Source organism: Oryx dammah, unplaced genomic scaffold (genome assembly GCF_014754425.2).
Source record: "Oryx dammah isolate SB20612 unplaced genomic scaffold, SCBI_Odam_1.1 HiC_scaffold_25, whole genome shotgun sequence".
NCBI classification, from domain to species: domain Eukaryota; kingdom Metazoa; phylum Chordata; class Mammalia; order Artiodactyla; family Bovidae; genus Oryx; species Oryx dammah.
In genome coordinates this window covers 13495845-13519372 of record NW_024070209.1, presented here as the reverse complement: position 1 = coordinate 13519372, position 23528 = coordinate 13495845, and the positions used below count along the sequence as shown (strand labels likewise).

General features: G+C 44.0%; 1 protein-coding gene across 1 annotated transcript in view; it reads right to left on the bottom strand.

The window, feature by feature from the left end:
* The window catches only part of ADD2 (adducin 2), a 124136-nt gene extending 106395 nt beyond the window's left edge, over positions 1-17741 (bottom strand). Inside the window, exon 1 of the mRNA XM_040223984.1 lies at positions 17360-17741. The gene's annotated coding sequence lies outside the window, so the exon portion shown is untranslated. The remainder of the gene's footprint in view (positions 1-17359) is intronic.
* Positions 17742-23528: the final 5787 nt, after the last annotated feature.

Below are 23528 nucleotides of genomic sequence, written 5' to 3'. Positions count from 1 at the left end.
GGACTGAGCCAATGGCATTTTCTGATGGATTGGATAAGCAAGTGAAGGGAAGATAGAAACCAAGGACAATGCCAAGATTTTTGGCATGAGCAACTGAGAGGATGATATAATGCAGAGAAAAATGGGTTTGAGGAAAGAACTCAAGAACTCTAACAGGGTCATGTGAGGTTTGGTCTGAGATGCCTCTAGGACATCACGTGGAAATGTCAAGGAGGCAGTGAGATTACAAGTCTGAAGCCTCACCACTCAATACCGCTCAAAAGACCAGCAATGCCAGCATCACTTGGGAGCTTGTTGAAAATGCAGAATCTTAGGGCTTCTCTGGTAGCTCCGCTGGTAAAGAATCTGCCTGCAATGCAGGAGACCCTGGTTCAATTCTTGGGTTGGGAAGATCCCCTGGAGAAGGGAACAGCTACCATTCCAGTATTCTTGCCTGGAGAATTCCACGGACAGGAGAGCCTGGTGGGTTACAGTCCATGGGGTCACAAGGAGTCGGACATGACCAAGTGACTTTCACTTTCACTTTTTTCACTAGGCCCCAGACTAATAAAATCAGAATCTGCATTTTAACAAACTCCCCAGGTGATCAGTATGCACATTAAAGTTTGAGACACACTAAGCTAGAGCTCAGGGGAGAGAGAGACTTTGGAGTCATCAGCATTTAAATGGAGTCTGAAGCTAAGACCTGGATGAACTCTCCTAGGGAGAGTTTATAAGAAGACTAGGTGGCCCAGGGTAGAGCTATGGGGCTCTTCACATTTAGAGGTCTGATAGAGGGGTGAGGGGAACCACACAGAGGAAGAGAAGGAACAGTCAGTGAGACTAAAGGAAAACCAGAGGAGAACGGGTCCCTGAAGGCCAGAAAATAGAATGTTTCAAGAAGTGGTCAACTGTGTTGAATGCTGCTGATGAGTCAGGTAAGATATGAACAGGGTAGAGGTGGTTAGGGGCTTCCCTGGTGGCTCAGACAGTAAAGTCTCCTGCCTGCAATGCAGGAGACTCAGGTTTGATCCCTAGGTTGGGAAGATCCCCTGGAGAAGGGAATGGCTACCCACTCCAGTATTCTTGCCTAGAGAGGTATTTAGATACTGCAACATGGAGGTCATCAATGACCTTGACAAGAGCTGTCTCAGTGGTAAAGAGAGGGCGGGAACCTGAGTGCAGATAGTGCAGAAGAGGAAGCCAGACAGGGAGCAAAAGCAACTCTTGCAAATTTGCTGAGAACATAGAGAAAAGGGGTAGTAGCTGAGATGCGTAGGCAGGAGATACTGGAACATGCCTGAATGCCTAGGGGAATGTTGTAATTGAGAGAGGGAGAGAGAGAGGAAAGGTGTTGATTCAGAAAAGGGAAAGACCAATTGCTAGGGAGGTATTTTGAGGTGAGAGGGAAGGGGCGCAGAACATGGAAGCCTCTGATAGAAGCAGGGCCGCTCAGCTTGTTTCTCCATGAAGTCAGAGGCACCCAGCAAGGTGGATGGGGTGGGGAGGGAAGGCAGTTTAAAGAAAGAAGGAGTGAATTAGTCATTTTGGAGAGTGAGAAAGTAAGCGACTCAGCACTGACAGGTAGTCAGGGTGCTTTTTTGAGACGCTTGGCTACGCATTTAAAAAAACCTCACACTTTCCCATAAAATGCTTCATTCCTCCAGAAAACTTCCTGCCCTAATGCATGAGCCATCAGTTACAAGAAGGTGCATCTTCTCCATCCATTCTCATTATTCCCATGAACATTTTATTACATTAAAGGTCACCGTCAGCAGAGCAAGGCTAGACAGGAATCATTGCAGGGCTGCAGCAAGACAGTGATACAAAAGGACAGATGCCTCCTGTCCCCTCCGTGAGATTTATGGCTGGGGGTGACACAGGAATCAATGACATGAACACACAAGATGCCGCAAGAGAGAAAGTTTTTCCTCCTCATCTCACAATTCACAAGAAGAGCTAGGAGATCCCTCACGAGACGAGGACATTGGTAAACAACACCAGCTACTCTTAATTGCCTTTAACTGAGTTTTGAACAAGCCCCAAGTCAATAATGCCTCCGTGGTTACTGCCCTTCCTGCCTGGAAACCAATCTCATTGAATAATTCTTTGCAGCACCCTGTAATTCAGCTTCACATACCTCCCTTTCTGTGATCCCCAAATCCCAAATCTAAAACCTGCCTCTCCCCTGACCACACAGCTCTCACAGCACACACGTCACACACGCACTGCCTGTGCACAATATAGACAGCCCCCTCGTGCCTGACAGCCACCTCCATCTATTTCCAGGGCTTCAAACACCCCACTGCCTTGGGAGAAAACACCCTCCTGCTAGACTTCCCATGGCCCCTCCCTTTGGCTACCCCCCACCACTCTCCCGGTCACTCCCCCGGTTCACGGACCACTTCAGCTCCTTCCTCCTGAGTGTCTTCCCCTCCAATGCTATCCTTACTCATTGCTGACGATTTCCACTCCATTCTCTTTAGATCTCTTTAGATCTTGCTGTCAGCAGCAAGAACTCCACCTCCAACATCTGGAGTTCACACCTTACTCCCTGACTACCCCCTTCCTGTCCAACTACTCAGATACCCCTCCACAGGGAATTCAGTGTCTACAAGACCTCCCACTCACTTTCTATCTACCTACTCCCAAACTCCACCCTTCACATTCCTCCTTATCTTGCTTAAATGAACTACTCCAGCTGGGTGACCACAGCTTTGCAAAATGCCTCTGTCCCTCTGTCCACTATTCTCACGTCACAGAGCCTCCCCTTTGGTCAAACCCTACACGACCTTGCTTCCAGTGTGCATCTGGGCAGTTGACTCTTGTGCACAACCACGCTGACATGACTCATTTCAAAATTCCCTCCACATCTTTGAAATGATCTCTTAACTTTGCCAGGCAACCTGCCCTTCCCCTGTATAGACTCTTCAAGGGAATCATTTCCCACCTTTTCATCTCTCCTCAATTCTCCCCCACGCCCACCTCACCCCCACTCTCAGCCAATGGTGTCATCTCAAATAGCATAATGAAGTGCTTGCAGTCAGCCAGCATTTCCTCATTCTCCAACCCAGTTCCATTAACCCCGTGAGTCAGCTCAATACCTCCTCCCCAGAGAGGCCTTCCCTGGCCACTCTGGCTAAAGCAGCCTCCTCTGGTCACTCTCTCTGGTTACCTGAATTTATCTTGTGCATAACAATATCAGTGCCTGGCACCATTCATTTGATTTGTTAGCAGGTTTAGTATCTTTCTCACCTTCCTAGAGGATGATCTTCTAGTTTGCCCCAGCATTCCCAATACCTGGAACAGTAGCTGTGCAGTGAAGGTGTTCAGTAAACCCTTCTCAACTGACTGATATTCATAGTTAAACCACACAAACCTACCTACAACTCTGATAAATTACTCATTGTTGCTAGTTTTCCTCAATCATAGTTAAAAAAAAAAAAAGTGTATCACTGTAAGATGACCATAACATAAAATTTACTATCTTAACTGACAGATCTTAAGAGTAAATTTCAGTTATATTAAATACATTTATAACGTTGTGCCATCACCACCATATACTACATAAATCTTCTCATCCTGTAAAACTGGAACTCTGCAGCCCCTAAACAATAACCATCCATTTCCGCTACCCCAGCCCCCAGTCACCACTGTTCTACCTTCTGTCTCTGATTCTGACTGCTCTCAGCACTTCATATAAATGGAATCTTAGAGTATCTGTCTTTCTGCGACTGACACGTCCTCAGGGTCCATCCATGTTGTAGCATATGTCAGAATTTCTTTCTCTCTAAGACGGAACATTGTTCCACTGTATGTATAAACCGCATTTTCGTTGTCCCTTCATCCATAGAGAGACTCTTGGGTTGCGTCCATGTTTTAATTAATGTGACTAATGTTGCTATAAACACGAGTGTGTCAGTATCTTTTCAAGTCCTTATGTCAATAAAATTTAAATATCCATTTCCTTGAATACCTTTTATTTAACTCTCCCCCCTTCCCCCAGTTAACAGTAGGGCTGCCATCTGGGCTAAAAGTCTCTATTTTAAAGAGGTATTTATTTAGTGACTAAAAGTATAAAGACAAGAACTTGAAGTAAGCAAATTTTTTTAAATGGAATCAATATGATGGCTTATTATAACTGTCTTCCTCCCTTCCTCTCTCCCTCTCTAGGGAGCAGGCCCTCATGGTACAGACCACATCATCCTCCAGAGAAGAGTTCCAGAAGCAGCCTGTGGTGGAAGGAAGGATCAGGTACCCCACCCCAGCTGAGGTCACTCCCTGGCATCACCTTTCTCTTAGCAACTCTCCCCCCATGCCCCATTCACTTCCCCTGTTATGTTTCTGCTTCCCCTTTGAGACTAAGGAAACACCTTTCCCTGCTTACCTTTGAATGGCAGAGCGCTGCTGACATTTAAAAGACAAGAAGAAACAAAACAGAGCTACTGTGGCATCTAAGCAAATGAAAAGGTGTTTAGCAGCACTGATCATCAGGGAAATGCAAATTAAACACACAATGAGATACTACTCCACACCTATCGTGATAGATAACATTTTTTTAAAAAAACTAACAATACCAGGTGCAGAGCAACTAGAACTCTCATACGTTGCTGGTGGGGATACAAAACGGTACTGTCATTTGGTAAACCACTTGGCAATTTTTTTTAAATAAAGTTAAGCATACACTTACCATACTGCAATCCCACTGCTAGGTATTTAACCAAGAGAGTTGAAATTTTATGTTTATACAAAGACCAATAGGCCAATATATATAGTGGCTTTATTGACAAACATCAAAAACTGGAAATATCCAAATGTCCTTTAATGGGTGAATGGTTAAACAAATTGTGGTACAGCCATCCAAACAAATATTACTCAGCAATCAAAAGAATGGACTATGAACATTTGTAATAATATGGATGAATCTCAAAAATATTACACAAAGTGAAAGAAGTCAGACACAAAAGGCTACACTGCATGATCTCATTTATATGACATTCTGGAAAAGGCAAAACCAAAAACAGCTGCTTGGCTGTCAGGGGTTACAGATGAGAGGAGAAGATTCACTTCAAAGGGCATGAGGGAATGGTTTTGTATTTTGACTGTGGTGGTAGCTACATGACTGTATGCATTTATCAAAATTCATAGAAGTATACATCTAAGGAAGTGAATTTTACTATACATATATTATATTATATATAACATACATAGTATCTTAGTAAGCTTGCCTTTTTTTAAAAAAGCACAAAAGTAAGTAAAGTAAACTGTGACTGTGACTGTCTATATATTACTGGGAGACACAATAGGAAATAATAACAGCAACACAAACAGCAACAGAGCAAGCCATTTTTAAAGAACTGGTTTCCAATCCTACAGTACAGCCTTCCAGCCTTGAAAGAACCTGAATATGATCCAGTGCTTTGCCTGGTATTTCTAGATTCCTTTCAAGGTGCCACCTAGGAGCCAGGCAAGCATCCATTTCAGCCCCTCTTTGAAAAGGGCACAAAAGACCTCCTGATCCATAGCCACCTGGGCCCTCTGATTGGCAGAAATCAAAATAACTGACATCCTGGAAGGCAGAGCCCCCCTGCTCCCTTGCCTACATGCCTGCCCTATGCCACCTCCCACATACAGCAGTAGACACGTGACTAAACTGTGTGGTGGTGTACTGTGGAGATTACAGAGCAGGAATGGAGACCTTCTTCTCAAAATCTGAGTAATTCTGAAAGATTATTTTAACAGGTAATGGAGAACCTCAAACAGGAGAGACACAAAGCTAGGTACAGATCGGATTGTGGAGTTGCTCTGCAAATCAAAGCCCCGCTTTCCTGGCCCAGCTCATTTCCCAATGGACTTGACCTTTCTTGTAGTTGCAGTCATCCATCCATAAAATCTTGATGAGCCCAATTCACAGTAATAAAAACAAGGCTCCCTTGCATAACTAAGCTATAGATCTGCTTTATAACATTGTCAGCTTAATTAAGGATTGCTTTCTGCATGTCCCAGTTGCAGAATTTATGGATTTTTGTCCCACTATTATAAGTCAACTAATAGATTTGTTATTTAACAGTGTTCTCTAGCTATTTTCATTTTGCGTTTGAAGTTGACTGTTTAACATCGTGATGAAGATGAAAGTTTCCAATTTTAATAAAAGAGCAAACAGTACAAAACAGTAGATGTTCTTTAATTATGGAAAATGTTGAAAATATACAAAGTTAGAGAGCACACCCTAAGTACCTATCACCTAGCTTCAGAGTAGATTGTGGTTTGCCCAGGAGAGACCTGGATATGCCTCTTGTTCCCTTGTAATTATTAATAACACCTCCTTTAGCTCTAAAAAGTGCCAGTTTTGGTGATCAGTTACACTCAACCTCAACAGCTGTCAACTCTTGGGCTACTTTAGTTCACCTCCAACCCTACCATCCACCACGAAAGGAAAGATTCTGCTGAGACAAACCCTAGATATTGTATTACTTCCCCCATAATCATGATAGGCTTTGAAAATGAGATTTTAATTCTTTAAGTCACAGCCTTAACTTAATATAGCTTCACTCCAGAATTAAATAAAACAAATAGTGGATTCAAAGCTGGTGACAGTTTTACAGCCTGTAACTTTAACAGAGTTAAGATAGATGAAGGAAGATTCCCAAAACTGTTTTCAGTCTTGATGTTCATTGCTAAGGCTGAAAAATGAAGCAACAATTTCCAAATTAAATGAACACATAGAGACAACTGGAATTTTTTGTGCCTTATAACTCCAGATTTACTTTCTGAACAAAGAACTGTTGGCACCCCCAAGTCCTTCCTTCTCAACCAGGTGAAAAAAAAAAAAAGGCCAGCAGCCCCTCCCCTGTGAGACTACAACCCATTACTTTCACTGAAAGAAAGTTCACTTACTGTCTCTGTGACTTCTTTACTTTCTGGGTCTATATCAAATGTACTGTCAACTCTGACAAATGGTCTTCTGTAGCACTTGGGCAACAACTGTGATACAGGTTCCTAGAAGAACTTTTCATCTTCTCTTCATTTTTATCCCAATCTCTTTTAGACTATTAGCCAAGCTCTTCTTTCTAATTTGCCATTTCCACTTTTCTGGAGTGGCTAAAGAGAAATAACTGCACTCATAAGAATTGTGTATAAACTAAATCCTAATCATCTTTGAATAGAAGAATGCATCAATGTTTCTGGACTGTTCTATATAGCAGAAAATATTGGAATTGAGTTGGTAAGTATGTACAGATTTGAAAACATTTTTATAACAAGGAAAAGCAAATCTCACCAGGGTTTGAATTTAAATCATGGCCATGCTAATAGTTTACTATGCATGACTTGATTGAAAATTAATGTCCTTGGCTTCTAATTCAAGATGGCAAGCCTAATCCCACCATGTTTCTCTCTCTTCTTGGACTCCTTAAATTGATCATAAGGGAATAAAAATACATAAAACCCACAATGACAAAGTAAAAGCATATCATTAACAGAGCAGAGATTTCAACAGGTTTCTGGAGGACAAAAAGCAGATGGAGAACTGGTGACTAATGGTTGAAAGCAGAAGAAGCCTAGATTTCAGGGATAGGATATTGGAGCCAAGGAGGCAGTTGATCTGTCTGGCAGAGCCCTAACAGTGTTCTGGATTCTGAGATGGCAGGTGTTATGGAGGGGGGGAATTAAAAAAGAGACTAAACACAAGGGCAGACATGCAGTCTCTATAAGGAGGAGGAGACCCTGCCCATCCCCTCTCCCACCCCTAGCACACAGTGGTTCACAGCCAGGCACCCAGCTATAGTTACCTCTGTATGTCAAAACAGTATACACATACTTCTGTTTCTGAATTTATCAACTTGACCTCTGAGTTAGTCTTCTTAGGAAACTGTCTGCACTGCAGGAGGGGAACTAGAGCAGCTCTGATGGTACTGGTGTTCTCAGGGTAACAGAATCCATTTGAACCTCCCCTTGGAAGCATTTTCCACTTAGTGGTCCAAGAGTTGAGATATTGGAGCCCGTGCAAAAGAGATGAAATCCTAGCATGTTACTTATCACGCAGTGAGCAATATCAATCCAGTTAGATAATGAACACTTTAACAGTTTTCATCTTTTAGAATTACCTTATAGACAAATCATAAAGACCAGCTATGATGGTCAGCTATCAGCTATCAGTTCAGTGGCTCAATCTTTGCAACCCCATGGACTACAGCACACCAGACCTCCCCATCCACCACCACCTTCCAGAGCTTGCTCAAACTCATGTCCATGGAGTTGGTGATGCCATCCAATCATCTCATCCTCTGTCATCCCCTTCTCCTCCCGCCTTCAATCTTTCCCAGCATCAGGGTCTTTTCAAATGAGTTAGTTCTTCACATCAGGTGGCCAAAGTATTGGCACTTCAGCTTCAGCATCAGTCCTTCCAATGAATATTCAGGACTGATTTCCTTTAGGATTGACTGGTTTGATCTCCTGGCAGTCCAAGGGACTCTCAAGAGTCTTCTCCAACACCATAGTTCAAAAGCATCACTTCTTCAGCACTCAGCTTTCTTTATGGTCAAACTCTCACATCCATACATGACTACTAGAAAAATCATAGCCTTGACTCGACAGACCTTTGTTGGCAAAGTAATGTCTCTGCTTTTTAATATGCTGTCTAGGTTGGTCAGGGCTTCCCTGATAGCTCAGTTGGTAAAGAATCCGCCTGCAATGCAGGAGACCCTGTTTGATTCCTGGGTCAGGAAGATCCGCTGGAGAAAGGATAGGCTAACCACTCCAGTATCTGGGGGCTTCCCTTGTACCTTAGTTGGTAAAGAATCCACATGCATGCGGGAGACCTGGGTTCAATTCCTGGGTTGGGAAGTTCCCCTGGAGAAGGGAAAGGCTACCCACTCCAGTATTCTGGCCTGGAGAATTCCATGGACTGTATAGTCCATGGGGTCGCAAAAGAGTTGGACACGACTGAGTGACTTGCACTTTCACTTTCACTAGGTTGTTCATAGTTTTTCTTCCAACGAGCAAGCATTTTTAATTTCATGGCTGCAGTCACCATTTGCAGTGATTTCAGAGCCCAAGAAAATAAAGTCTGTCACTGTTTCCATTGTTTCCCCATCTATTTGCCACGAAGTGATAGGACTGGAATGAATAATTTCTTGATTTTGATAATGCAAGTAAATGCATGACTAGAGGGAAGGAAGAAGTGGGCAAAGAGAGATAGTAGTGATACCCTTATCTCACAGAGTAGAAAGTCAAGTGACCCAACCAACAGTCCATGGATGAGAAACCTGGTTTTAATAAATGCATTGTCTGGTGTGACAGGTATGATGAGAAGAAAGCTAGAGAGGAGATGTAGCTGTGGCCTAAACTACATCCTTGACTTTCACGGCAGAAATTCACTACATGATGATCAAAGCTGATAAATTCAGAAACAGCAGTATATGCATATTATTTTGAGATACAGAAGTAACTATAACAGAACAGAAAACACAACTAAAATTGGTTTGCCCGTGGATAAAGGATTTAGGGAAGGGCAGGAATTGTTGCTCTCTGTTAGAAGCCCTTCAGTTCTATTTGATTTTTTAACTGTACATATGTATTGCCTTAGAAACAACAAAAATTGAGGGACAGGTGACAAAGGGAAAATAATGGTATGTTTTATGAAATACAAGAAAGGAAGTTTCCCACAATATAATATGCAGTCAGAACAAGCATGGAATGGGTTAAGCTGGATGCTGCATAACTATGGTAACAGATATAGCTAATTTAGGGCACACATGAGGGTGTCGGAAAGATCTAAGAGAAGCGTAGTGCGTGCGGAGAGGGAAGGAGAATAAATTCTAAATAAAGGAATGCTGAGATAACCAGGATAGATGTTCCGCCACCTGGCACAAGTAAAGAGGGAAAGAACTGAAGCTGCCCCTATTTTTCTGATGTCTTTCCCTATAGATGTTTAAAAGTAAAAGCCAACAGATTTTTATATGGATGCCATGCAGGTAAAGAAAGCAAACATAATGGTATTATACTCGATAAAATAATACAGAAGAAAATCATGTCTGTTAAATAAAATTCTGTCTTCATAAAGTCCCCATGCATTTCAAAGTTTAATAACTTCATCTGTTCTTTGAGAAAAACAATTTATAAATGACATTTAAATGCACAAGGATTGGCTTTCCCTTCAACAAAATGATTCACAATTGAGCATATGCAGTTAACTACACCTTTCAAGATTCCAAAGAAAAATAAAAATAGGAACAAATTTGCATCACTTTTGGTTACCAGGAAGACTGCCATCCACGCAACAGAATCTGTGAGGAACTGACATCTTTGTAACACTGATTCTTCCCAACCAGGAACATGGCATTTGATTTCTGGAGTAAATATTAGTAGTTCGTATTCTGTTTGAAAACTGTCCATTTCATCAAGATTTTCACATATGTTAAGATACAATAATGCATAGTGTTTTTATGATTTCAAATCTCTTTTTCCTTCCATATATCCTTTCTAGTATTGTTAATTATTTTCTTTTAATTAGGCTTGCTAGAAGTTGTCTATTTGGTTGGCTTTTTAAAAGATAAAAAGTAGGAGGAGGGCACATAAGGAAGAGCCTGTGGAGGATGGGTGGAGAAGGGGAATGTCCAGAAAGGTGGTCCAGCCCGCATCTCCAAAGAAGGAGAAGTAAAGCAGTCCAGGTAGGCAAGGAGTTTGGGGTTCATCCTAAAGGAGTGACAAGATTGGATTTTTGCTTTGGAAAGATAGAGGGAGGGAGGTCAGGCTCTACGTGGGGAAGAGAAGCGGGAAGCTCTGGAGAAAGCCGGATTTCTAGCCAACAGTATGGCTGACTGAAACAGAAGCCCAGGCAAATTAGACCAGCAGGATGGAGGGCAGCCACATCAACGTAGGAACCAAAGTCTAGCTGGGCCTCGTGGAAGTTACAGAATTGGAACCGCCTCAAGACAAGTGGCTCCTTCTATAAACTGGTGGGGGGTGTAGGGGATGACCTGTGATCTCTCCTCACCCTGACACTCTCCCCTCTTTGGCCTAATATGGCTACCAGCCCTGAGGTTCCAGGTCCCCACAGGTCCATGCCTGGTCCGACCAGCTCTCTGTGTGGGAGGATGCAGCGGAGGGGGTCAAATGGCCCTTAGTGCCTCTATTCACAGAAACCCAGGGAATTTTCTACTTGGCTTGATACGTTTTTTCCAGACACTTCCAGGCTGGGCCCAGGGAAAACTATTCCAAATATGACAGTGCTTAGTCATTCAGTCATGTCCGACTCTCTGCAGCCCCATGGACTGTAACTTTCCAGGTTCCTCTGTCCACGGGATTCCCCAGGCAAGAATACTGGAGTGGGTTGCCATTTCCTTCCCCAGGGGATCAGCACTGAAATTTTTTTTCCGGCAACCACATCCTAAATTCTCTGGCCTCCAGGTCCTGCCTGGGTTGTTTGAGAGTTGAGGCCCTGGGGCAATCAACTAAGTTAGGGATATTTACTGCTGGACCAAGTGGCATTTATCTATGTATTTATGTATCTTACTTTTTAGCTGCAAGTGTGTGGTTGATGCAAACCAACCTGGTTTGAAGCTTTACTGGGGGCTCCCTTGGCAGATGTCAAGACTGGATGCCCTGTCACTCAAGGCAGAAGGTGCTGATAGCATTCCTAGAGCCTTCTGATTTATACCCCACTCTCTCTCTAACAACACCATAACCCCTCCAGGCCTGGCGCATTGAGCCTGGGGACTATTCTAGGAGGTAACTGGGAGAACATGCCTGCCTCTTCCCAGGAGGATGCCTTATTGAATCATGGGATGGATACTGCTGGTTGGCACCATCTGCACCGTCTCTTCTGGAGAGTCCTTAAAGAATCTGGGCCTATGGTCTGTTCTCTCCCTGGTCTCTAAAACTAAAATAGATCTGTCTTCCTTTGCCTGGCACTATCCCAGTGTTTGCACTGAAACTGCTCCATCCCAGGAGTCCTAGGCAATCAGTATTCTAAGTAACACACCATCAAATATAACTCTGTGTGTGTGTCTGTATAAATGCATGTCTTTGATATGTGCATATCAATAGGAAAGCTATCAAAAATATGATTATAGAGGGAGACTAACAAATTTCTTATAATCTTTGACAGATCATAGGTATGAAGAAAATTTTAAAATAGATTTGAATATAACCAGTAAACTTGTTTTAATCCAAACAAACATTGCACTCCACAGAGAATAGACTTTCTTTTCACCTCACTCAATAATATTGGCAAACCTTTCATTTGTAGTTTATCCTAGAAGATAGACCAAGAAGAATTTTTGCTGGAAGCTTACCATTCCATAGATGCTCTTTGAGTTCAGAGGATTTTGATGCTGTTGTTAAAGACAAAGGCAAGCTTTGGTATTACTGCCTTAAAATTCTTTCAAGCTAAAACTATGCCAGTCAAGGTATATGGAGTCAAATTTGGGGCCACAATCTCTCTTCTAGAAACTCAAAATTCTATTCCAAGAATCTTGGGTCTGTCCTTGAACCCAATTCAAAATGCTTGAATTTTATAGAAATCCTTTTTGAAAAAAAATCTTATGGTTGACCTAAATCACTTTATTAAAATATAACTTAAATATGTTCAAAAAGACCAGTTCTAAATACTTAAACTTTATAACTTTTATATAAGTAGAATGCAAAAGTGAACGTGGAAATAAATATAACTATCCAACTTTAAAATGTCAAATTAATAAAATTTATTTACTGCAACAGATAATATTGTTTTGATGAAACTAAAATATCATTTGGGTTTAACAATAGAAAGATGCAGCTTCAGGTCTAGTTACTACATGTTCGCGCTCAATTGCCTCAGTCGTGTCTGGCTCTTTGTAACCCTATGGACTGTAGCCCACCAGGCTCCTCTGTCCATGGAATTCTCCAGGCAAGACTACTAGAGTAGGTTGCTGTGCCCTCCTCCAGGGGATCTTCCCAACCCAGGGATCAAACCCACTGTCTCTTATGTCTCCAGCATTTGCAGGCGGGTTCTTTGCCATTAATCTTAACCACTGGAACACCAGGGAAGTCCTACTACAGGTTGCTGCTGCTGCTGCTAAGTCACTTCAGTCGTGTCCGACTCTGACCCCATAGACGGCAGCCCACCAGGCTCCCCTGTCCCTGAGATTCTCCAGGCAAGAACACTGGAGTGGGTTGCAATTTCCTTCTCCAATGCATGAAAGTGAAAAGTGAAAGTGAAGTCGCTCAGTTGTGTCCTTACCACTACCTAAATATTTACTTCAATGTACCAATGCAGACAATACATAAATGATGCAAAACAATATTAATAACCTCAAAATGTGTTTCCTACTTGAAGATAATCAGGCATTATAATTTTAAATTCTGGTATCAAAAAAGAATGGATAGGACTTTAGGGGCCACCTGCCAACACAGAGGACACGGGTTGCCTGTACATGTCTTGGGGCAACTGAGCCCACAGCTACTGAACCCACACTCTGGAGCCCCTGAGCTATAATAAGAGAAGCCACTGCAATGAGAAGCCCACGCAACCCAGCACACCCTGCTCACTGCACCAACAGAAAGCCCAGGGGCAGCAATGAAGACCCAGAGCAGCCCTTTATAATAAAGAATAAATATTTTTTAAAGGATGGATTTGTATGTTTATGTATAACTGAATCACTTTGCTGTCTACCTGAAACTAACACGACATTGTAAATCAACTATATTCTAATATAAAATAAAAATTAAATTTAAAAAATTCTCACACCAAACCATCCCGGCACACTTACATAAATGAAGTGCCACTTCATTAATAAAAATAGTATGAATGCTAACATTCACTGAATATAGTTTTTCACATGTAATACCGCCAGTCCTCACAATCTTACTGTGAAATCAAGGCTGCATATTTATCCACATATTATCATAGGCACAGAGAGGTTGAGTAACTTGTCCAAAGTCTCACAGCTAAGAAGTGGAAAAATGGATTTGAAGTCAGGCTGTCTGGCTCCTCTTAACCATTACACCAAATTGCTGGTCTCATTGCTTTGGACATAAGGTACTTATTGAGAAATTACTAAATCTCCATTAAATCAAGATCTAATCCAATTATTCTAAAACCAGCAACAGCAACTTTTTCCTTGCATTTTTACTGCAACACCTGCTGCTAATAAACTGCTGCAACTTGGTCCATGCCAAGGAGGAACTGGCGGGAGAGCGTCATCCCTGACCAGGATAGCAGTGGTCACCAGGAGCTGTTCTTTTCAATCTAGCAAACCTGTACCCTGTGTGGACTCACACACACGTGCACACACACCCATCTTAGTTTAAACTCCCCTCCCCTTCATCTGTGCTGTGGCCCAGCCACCAGGCCTGCCCCTGGCCCACCTGGGAAGACACAGAGGCAAACAAAGGCCCCAGCATTGTTTTGGGGGTTGCCATGAAGATTATCTAGAACACAGTTTTAATATTCATTATGTAAGATCATCACTGAAATAAAGCCACTACATTTTAGAGAATACACAAGTCCCTCAAAATACAATATTCTCAGAAGCCCAGGGGTTCACGAGATCTGTGGGGGTGATATCAGGATCCCCCACACTAAGGGACACTCTAAGAATGGCAAAGTGAAACCCATCTGACAAGGACATTATTTCAAACACTGCTTCATACCTGAAAAATGTGCTCTTCATACCTAAAAAATTCTGCTCTTAGAATCAAGAATGGTTATGCATCTCTGCAGAAGTTTTTATTCTGCCTTTTTATATTTGGACATGTGACATTTTGTATTTCATGCTTTTCCTGCACAGCTCTTCTCACATCTTGTAACCAGATATTCGCTTGAGAGATGTCTTCATGAATGTCCATCTCTTGCATTTGGCTATAAGTGTTGTCAGAGCAGAGACCACATCTGTCTTTCATTCCTTTTTTCCCAGCGCCTCACAGAGCCTGTGCATAGTAGGTCCTGAGTGAATGTTTGTTGAGTGAATGAGTCCATGAATAAACAAAGCCCATGAACCATGGGCTTGTCAACTTCCCTTTTTGTATGAGTTGCTAGAAAGTTCAGAGTTGGATTTGTTTGCCCCTCACATGTTTGCCTGGTGGCTCAGATGGTAAAGCATCTGCCTGCAATGCAGGAGACCCAGGTTCAATCCCTGGGTCAGGAAGATCCCCTGGAGAAGGGAATAGCTACCTACTCTAGTATTCTTGCCTGGAGAATTCCACAGACAGAGGAGGCTGGCGGGCAACAGCCCATGGGATCACAATGAGTCAGAAACAACTGAGCAACTAGCACTTTTCCCTTTTCACTTTCAAATGTTTGTATTTTCACATTAGCCTCATTCTTAACACAATTTTATATCTCTACCTTTAGTTTCCTTTTTCTTTCCCATCTACTTTTAAGTCTGTCTTGCTGTATTTTATGAATCTCTGTAAACTGTCTTAAATTCCGTGTCTTTTTCGTAAGTATTCAAAATCTTAACCCTAAATCCTCTGCCAACAAACACATTAGATCATCTGCAAACTCTTAAGAAAAGCTGAGTTTTACTAATTCCAGCATCATGTTGATATTTAAAGTAAATTCAACTCAAGCTTAGAAAACACATACAATGTGTCATTTCAGGCAGTTTTGCATATTTTGTATGTGACAGGCACATTTCTAATCAGATGAGATAACTGGGTGGACAAGAAAGAATATAGGGCTCGCTACAGAAATGGTATGGATTGTGGATCAAAGAGTGATATATCTGTAGTGGTTCTCCAAAATGTATTGAAATCACACTAATAATAATGAAAAGCTTTTTTTTATTGTACCCTTTTAGGATGGGGAGATGGAGAGCGAAAGTAAATTGGGGTGTCTGGGCAAGATGTTGGTCCACAGGCAGAATGAAGGTAGAACATTATAAAGTAGAAATATTAAATGGCTTAAACCCCTTTTTAAAATCTCCAACATATATTCTTCCTATGTCGATGGGAGGGGTGCCTTGCAAGTCTGAAACTTCACAGCTATTTTTCCTGGTCCTATTCATTTACAATTTAAAGCGCTTTCACTTCAAGTGTTACCAACTATTTTCCCCTTAAAATGAAACATCATTTTCAAATGCCATTTATATGAAGATGTCCCTCATTGCCCAAGTTCAACGTCTCCTGTATCTGCACTAGATCCACACCCTAGATGTGAAAGGAGGGTGTCCACCTTTCCCATCATTTGTTCCTGCCAGGACGCCGGAAATCCTTCATTCCAAGTTAATCAGGAAGCACAAAACATCCCTTTAGGAAACTGATCTGATTTCTAGTATTTATAAGGCTCATTTGTGTCCGTTGAATCTTAGCCAACAAACTGCAAGAGGAGGGAAGAGTGGGCGTGAAGAAACAGATGGGTAATAATCATGTGTCAAAGATAAATGACAATTTTAAGAAGAATTTGATAGGGTGTGGGCTTGGGGCTTTTTTTCCCTCCTTCTTTTCCTGTCTCTCTCTCAGTCCTCTCGGTCTCTCTCTCCCCATCCTACCCTCTTTTTGTTCTTCTTTTTTTTTTTTTTGTCTGGGGGTGGAGATTAGAGAAGAAAAGAAAGGGGGAGAAAAGGCAAGACAATAGGCTAGATCCGAGCGCCTGATCAGCATCCTAAAGCAATCTGCCCCTCCCTTCCTCCCCAACACCAGGTAGGCTGGCAGTGGTCGCGATTTCAAAACAAGCAGACGCTGGCCCCCGCCTCCGGGTGGAGCGTGGCCCCCTACTGGGTGCAGGAAGGGAGAGGAGGCGGGGGAGGAGATGGGAAGGAAGACAAACTGTGATAGATGGTCTGGTTGGCCCGATCTCCTCGGGGACAGTGGCCTTTTTTCCCTCCAAAGTGGTGAGGTCGCGTAAAATTTCAAACCCACTGGGGTCGGCGCACGTACCAGAGTCCCTGCTCCCAATGCAGGCAGCTGCCGACGCCGCACCTGCCGACCCCTCAGCTACCGCGGCGCCAAGGCGATGGCGAGGCCGGGGGAGCGCGCTCAGCCCGGCCGAACGCGCCGGGCGGTTCCGCGGAGGGCGGCGGCCCAGAGCAGCGAGAAGGGAGGGGCGGCCCTATGAGGCGAGGCTTGCAGCCCGCCAGCCCGGCGGGACTGAGAAGAAAGCCCCACCTGGCAGGCGCTGCGCTCGGGGCGCGTGGGTCCGGTGGTCCCCAAGCAGAGGCCAGCGGTGGGCAGCCTGCTTCCCAAAGAACCTCCGATGTTACATCAGCAACAGAAACCTTTAGGCATAAAGCACAGCCGCGGGGAAGGGCTGCCTCGCAGACGCACTCACTGACAGATGCTCACCGATCTAGACCAACCTGCTCCCGCTCGGTGGAAGGATGCTGTAAGGGTCGCAAATTCGATTAAAATAAGCAAAACCAAGCCCAGCCCGCGGCGTCCACTCCCAAGACGGGCTTACCTCCTGCAAGGCATTTTCTCCATCTCTGGTCCTCGGCTGCGGGTGGCTGGGGGCTTGTTTGGTGGCTGGCTTTCTTTGGAAGAGCTGCTTGATAAATGCACCCAGCTAATCTGCAGAGCAGTGTTTTCTACCCATCCTGCAACCGCGCTCTGGCCAGAGCTGCCTGGAATTCCACCAGCAGCGCAGCTTCTCCGCGTCAGTGGTAATCACAGACAACAGAGGCTGCCACTCCTTGACAAAAGGCTTTCGTTCGCGCTCGTCCCTTACAGCTCTGCTGTCAGAATCAAATCCATTTCCCGCACGAGGCTGAGAGGAAATGAGAGCTCTCCCGGCCGAGTGCGCTGACAAAAGGACGCTCGGCGGTGCCCACAGGGCCCCCTCTAGCGGACCGCTGCCCGGCCGCCCGAGGGCCGCGGTGCTGCAGTGCCCCCGCCCGCTCGCCTGCGCTGCCGCAGTCCCGCTGCCCAGGCTCTCTGCCCACGGCCACTCCTGCACCACGAGCTGCCCGGAACAGCCGAGCCAATGTGAAGATGCTGTTCCTAGGAAGGAAATCTGAAACATGAGCTCTGATGGAGGTTGCATCCCCTTGGGATTAAAAAGAAATACAGTCTTGTAATATTTTTTTTTGTCTAAGGACCTTTTGCTTTAGAAGATTAATTATATTTGTGATTTTAATAGCAAATGATTGATTGATTGAATTCAAAGCCAAAATTATCCTATTGTAATGCTGACTCCATTTCCAACAAGGGCAATGTGTTTGTTCTTGCCGGGCCCTCTCAGTTTATGGTGGCAGCTCTCTCCAGTTCTCACCACTTCCTCTCACTCCCCTCCCCAGTCTCCCACCCTAGGGGGAACAGGTGTTTGGTGAATGGACAACTGGATGGAGAACAAGAATACTTGGTTACAGTCTGCCATTGACTAACTAGCTGTGTGACCTTGATGAAGGCACTCAAGCTTTCTGGGCCTTTCTGGGTCTTACTCTGTAAGATGATAGTGTATAGCTAAGACACCTCCCAATGCTACTTTCTGACCGTGTTTCTCAATGTGGAGCCTTCAGAGAGTAGAGATGTCAAGACCTAGCTTGGAACTTAGACCCCCATGCTGCTGCCGAGTTGCTTCAGTAGTGTCGGACTCTATGCAGCCCCATAGACGGCAGCCCACTAGGCTCCCCCTCCCCTGGGATTTTCCAAGCAAGAATACTGGAGTGGGTTGCCATTTCCTTCTCCAATGCATGATAGTGAAAAGTGAAAGTGAAGTTGCTCAGTAGTGCCAAACTCTTAGCAACCCCATGAACTACAGCCTACCAGGCTCCTCCGTCCATGGGATTTTCCAGGCAAGAGTACTGGAGTGGGGTGCCATAATCTCCATCAATTCCCCAAAGCTCCCATAAATCACCATTCACACTAGGTATTTGTAAAAATGTGATGACAGGCCAAGTACAGCTTCCAGAAAAGCCTCTGCTCATTGCCAACCAGATCAAGGCCCCTTGGTTCCCTCAAGATTCTGGGGTACCACAGCCCCATAAAAATTACCATACCCTAATACAGTGTTGCTGCAGAGTCAGCATCTCTGGATTTGGGCCCAAGAACCCAGAGGTGTGAGCTCATCTCCTGCAAGGCATCATCTCCATCTCTGGTCCTCTACTGCTGATTGTTGGGGGTTTGTTTTGTTGGTTGGGTTTTCTTTGGGGGATCTGCTTAATAAATGCACCCAGCTAATCTGCAGAGCAATGTTTTCTCCCCATCCTGTGTGTGTGTGTGTGTGTGTGTGTGTGTGTGTGTGTGCTCAGTCATCTCCAACTCTTTGCGACCCCATAGGCTATACAGTCCATGGAATTCTCCAGGCCAGAATATTGGAGTGGATAGCCTTTCCCTTCTTCAGGAGATGTTCCTAACCCAGGGATTGAACCCAGGTCTCCTGCATTGCAGGCAGATTCTTTACCAGCTGAGCTGGCTGGGAAGCCCATGGGAGCATGGAATCTATTCCTAGTGATTCTTTGAACACTAACATATAAGAAATGTCACTCTATGTGAGCTGCTACTGACATAGATAGGAAAGGAGAAAATGCCCGCATAACAACCCAAAGACACCTGGCAGGCATTGCATTTCAGATAACAGAGTAAATTTTGTCTTTCTGCTCAGCTCATCCAGCCCTTCTAGCCCCTGGTCTCTTCTTCTTCTTCCCGACTCAGAGCTTCTCATCTATTCCCACTTCATCTTCAGAATCACTGAGTCACAAGCTCCCTTCCTATTCCATTCTCCCATCAAAACCTGCTAGAATTACAAGCAGCTCAGCCACCAGGACCTGAGGTCTTTCTGGCCAGATCCAGGAAACAATATGTTTATTGAGACACTTCAGGCAACTGTGCACTATTGGTGCCGAGCAATAATATCTGGGAAGTTGGAAATGCCTTCTCCGGAGCCCTGGAATCACAGGTACAGTAGGCCCTTTTCTGAAATAGAGCCCAAAAAGGGAATAGAGAATTTTTGTTTAGTCCAGAAGTAGCAGGTTTCATAAATTCCCTTGATCATCGCCATCACTCAAAAATTTCTCTTCCTGGTGTGTTGGTAAGCTTTCTCAAACTAATAATAGCGAACTCTTTTTGGCTCTTGCCATTGTTCTGAGAGCTTTACATGCATTTTTTACTTGTTTAATCCTCACACAAATCCAGCAAGGGTGGAAATAGTGCTACCCTCTTTAGTAGATGAAGAAATTGAAGCCCAGAAAGGTTAGGTAATTCTCTCAAGGTTGCACAGCTAGTGGATGGCCAAGGCAGGATGTGAACACAGCAACATGGCTCTAGAGCTGAGCCCTAACTTCTACCTTGCACATGCACTTTCAGAGAGGGCAAAAAATTGACTTTAAAAAGCAGAACTAGTATAAGACACTGATAAAGTCCACAAGGCTGATTCACTCTCCTTCCACCCACAAAAAAAAAAAAAAGATTCTGCTTTGATTCCGCTCTTCTAGCCATCATAGAATCTAAAAAAAAAAAAAAAAAACCTCCAGTTTCTCCCAGATGGCATCTGAATATGATGAGTGCTAGTTCAAATGTCAGACTTCAAACAAGACTTCATTGTATTAATTTCCATATAAATAGCCTATACGGAAATTTTAGTTGAAGTTCCAGAAGTTCTCACTCAATTCCAAATTCACTTTGAAATCCAACAAAGGGAACCAGAACTACTTGGCTCCATCAGGTATCATCAGAATTCCAAGTTCTCACTTGCAGAAAGCTCAAGATGCCTGGCTTTTAACAAGGAATAGAAAAGTATAGGAGACTCCATGACAGACCCAGAAAATTACATTTGGATAGCCTCCAGTAGCCTGATAAAATTAGACTTTCTAACTGATATGCAATATAATTATTTCTAATCTTCAAGTCTCTTGATGAAAATGTTTCTAGCCAGCAGTAACTTGTAAAGAGAGTGGGTGGCAGTGTAACAGACACCTGCCGTGTCTAACAGACCTACATGGCAAGGAACCAAAGGTAATATCTGGCAGAAAAAAAAAAAAAAAAAAAAGCTAGAAACTGAGGCCATCAGCCCAAACATCCCGGAGGAAATGAATTCTGTTAATAATCCCATCACCTTGAAAACAGGCCCTTCCCCAGCCAAGCCTTCAGCTGAGACCCCAGCCCAGATTGACACCTTTATTTCTGCCTGAGAGAAACCTTGAAGCAGAGGGCCCAGCTAAGTCATGCCCAAGCACAACTTCTGACCCACAGAAACTGTTATAATAAATGTGTTATTTTAAGCTGCAAAGTTTAGGGTACTTTGTTGCTCAGCAATAGATAACTAATCTAGGACTTTAGCACTCTCTTTAGCACTTTAGGCATTCTATCAATTGCCTTCTCCAGAGCATGCTGGGGTGCTGGAGGAATGGACACTCCAGAGAATCGGCTCTCAACCAGTGACCATCAGGAGTTAGTAGATGAAGAGGCCGACTCCCTGCTCCATAAGTGTGGGGAGGACCCCTCTGAGGCACGCTGTGCACCATCTCCCAGCATGACTGAGCCCCTCACTCAGTCATGCCCACAGCATCACCGCTCAGCATGCAGCTTTTATAGTCTGGCTTTTCTTCTCTATATAACTTTCCCACTCCTCGACTGGTGTTTCCTGGAGTTGCCTCCCAAATAAACTATAAATTATGGCCACTTTTAGAGAAATTGAATGTAAGATAGAAGAGAGCAGGGAAGACGGTGCTTTCAAAGCAAGATCAATAGTAAATTCTAAGTCTTGATCTCTTGAAGACAACACTCTCCCAACAAGAGTAAGTTCAGCCAACCCTGTTGCTGAAGCCTGCTGTGTAAAGAGAATGAACCTGGGGGTACAGGGCATGGGATGCCAATCTTGGTTCCATGGACTGTGTGACTTCAGATAAGACTCTGACCTTAGGGCCAAGCTATAAACTGACGGTAACAGCACTTGCCTTCTTGTATGGGCTGACTTGTGCCCCCAAATTCCTGTGTTAAAATGCTAAGCCTTAGTGCCTCAGAATGTGACTGTTTGGGGTGTTAGGGTCTTCAAAGAGACAATGAGATAAATTAATGAAATAATTAAGATATAAAACTAGGTTGTATGAAAGTGAAAGTCACTCAGTCGTGTCTGAATCTTTGCGACCCCATGGACTATACAGTCCATGAAATTCTCCAGGCTAGAATATTGGAGTGGGTAGCCTTTCCCTTCTCCAGGGGACCTTCCCAATCCAGGGATCAAACCCAGGTCTCCTGCATTGCAGACAGAATCTTTACCAGTTGAGCCACAGGAGTGAGTCTTAATCCAATAGGGTACTGCCTTTTTAAGAGGAGGAGATGTGCGTACAGACTATAACACAGGGAGAAAACAGTCGTCTACAGCCAAGGAGAGAGGCACCAAGAAAACAACTCTGCTGACACCTCCATCTCTTGATCTCAGATGAATTTCTATGGTTCAAGCCCCCCAATCTGTAGTACTTTGTCACAGCAGCCCCAGAAACAAGTCTTCAACCACCCAGGGTTGTCATGGAGACCAAAAGGGACAACAAGTTAAATAAAGTACTTATTGGCTTCCCTTATAGCTCAGTCGGTAACGATTTTGCCTGCAGTGCAGGAGACCTGGGTTCGATTCCCGATTGGAAACCTCTGCCCTATGCACCAGTGTCAAATCAAATCTTGGAGGTGGAGTTTTGCTTGAAGCAGAAAATAATAGCTTTATTGTTTTGTCAGGCAAAGGGTGACACAGTCAGCTCCTGCTCCTCCAAAATAAGGTGTCCCAAACCAGGAGGATTTAGTGAGGAGTTTTACAGCAATAGTTCAAAGGTAGGGTTGCTGACAAGATTAAGTTGTGTGCAGGGCCTGCTCATCTCTAATTTCAGGTAATCTTGATGATTTCTCTAGTTCCTTCAATCTGGCCTCAGGTGGGCTTCTCTGGTATGAAGAATGCTGTAGTGTTCAGTTGCTAAGTCGTGCCCAACTCTTTGTGACTCCATGGACTGCAGCACGCCAGGCTTTCTTGTCCATCACTTTCTCCTGGAGTTTGCTCAAACTCGTGTCCATTGAGTAGGTGATGCCACCCAACCATCTGATCCTCTGTCATTCCCTTCTCCTCATGCCTTCAGGCTTTCCCAGCATCAGGGTCTTCTCCAGTGAGTTGGCTCTTCACATCAGGTGGCCAAATTATTGGAGCTTTAGCATCAGTCTTTCCATAGAATATTCAGAGTTGATTTTCTTTAGGATTAACGGGTTTGACTTCCTTGCTAGCCAAGGGACCCTCAGGAGTCTTCTCCAGCACTGTAATCGAAAGCATCAATTCTTCGGTACTCAGCCTTCTTTGTGGCCCAACTCCCACATCTGTACATGCGCGCAATGCATGTGTGCTAAGTCTTTTCAGTCGTGTCTGACTCTTTGTGACACTATGGACTGTAGCCTGCCCGGCTCCTTTATCCATGGGGTTCTCCAGGCAACAATACTGGAGTGGGTTGCCATGCCCTTCTCCAGGGGATCTTCCCAACCCATGGATTGAACCCATGTCTCTTGTGTCTCCTGCATCAGCAGGCGGGCTTTTTACCACTAGTGCCACCTGGGAGGCCCATCCATACATGACTATTGGAAAAATCATAGCTTTGACTAGACAGACCTTTGCTGGCAAAATGATGTCTCTGCTTTTTAACCCACTGTCTAGAGTTATC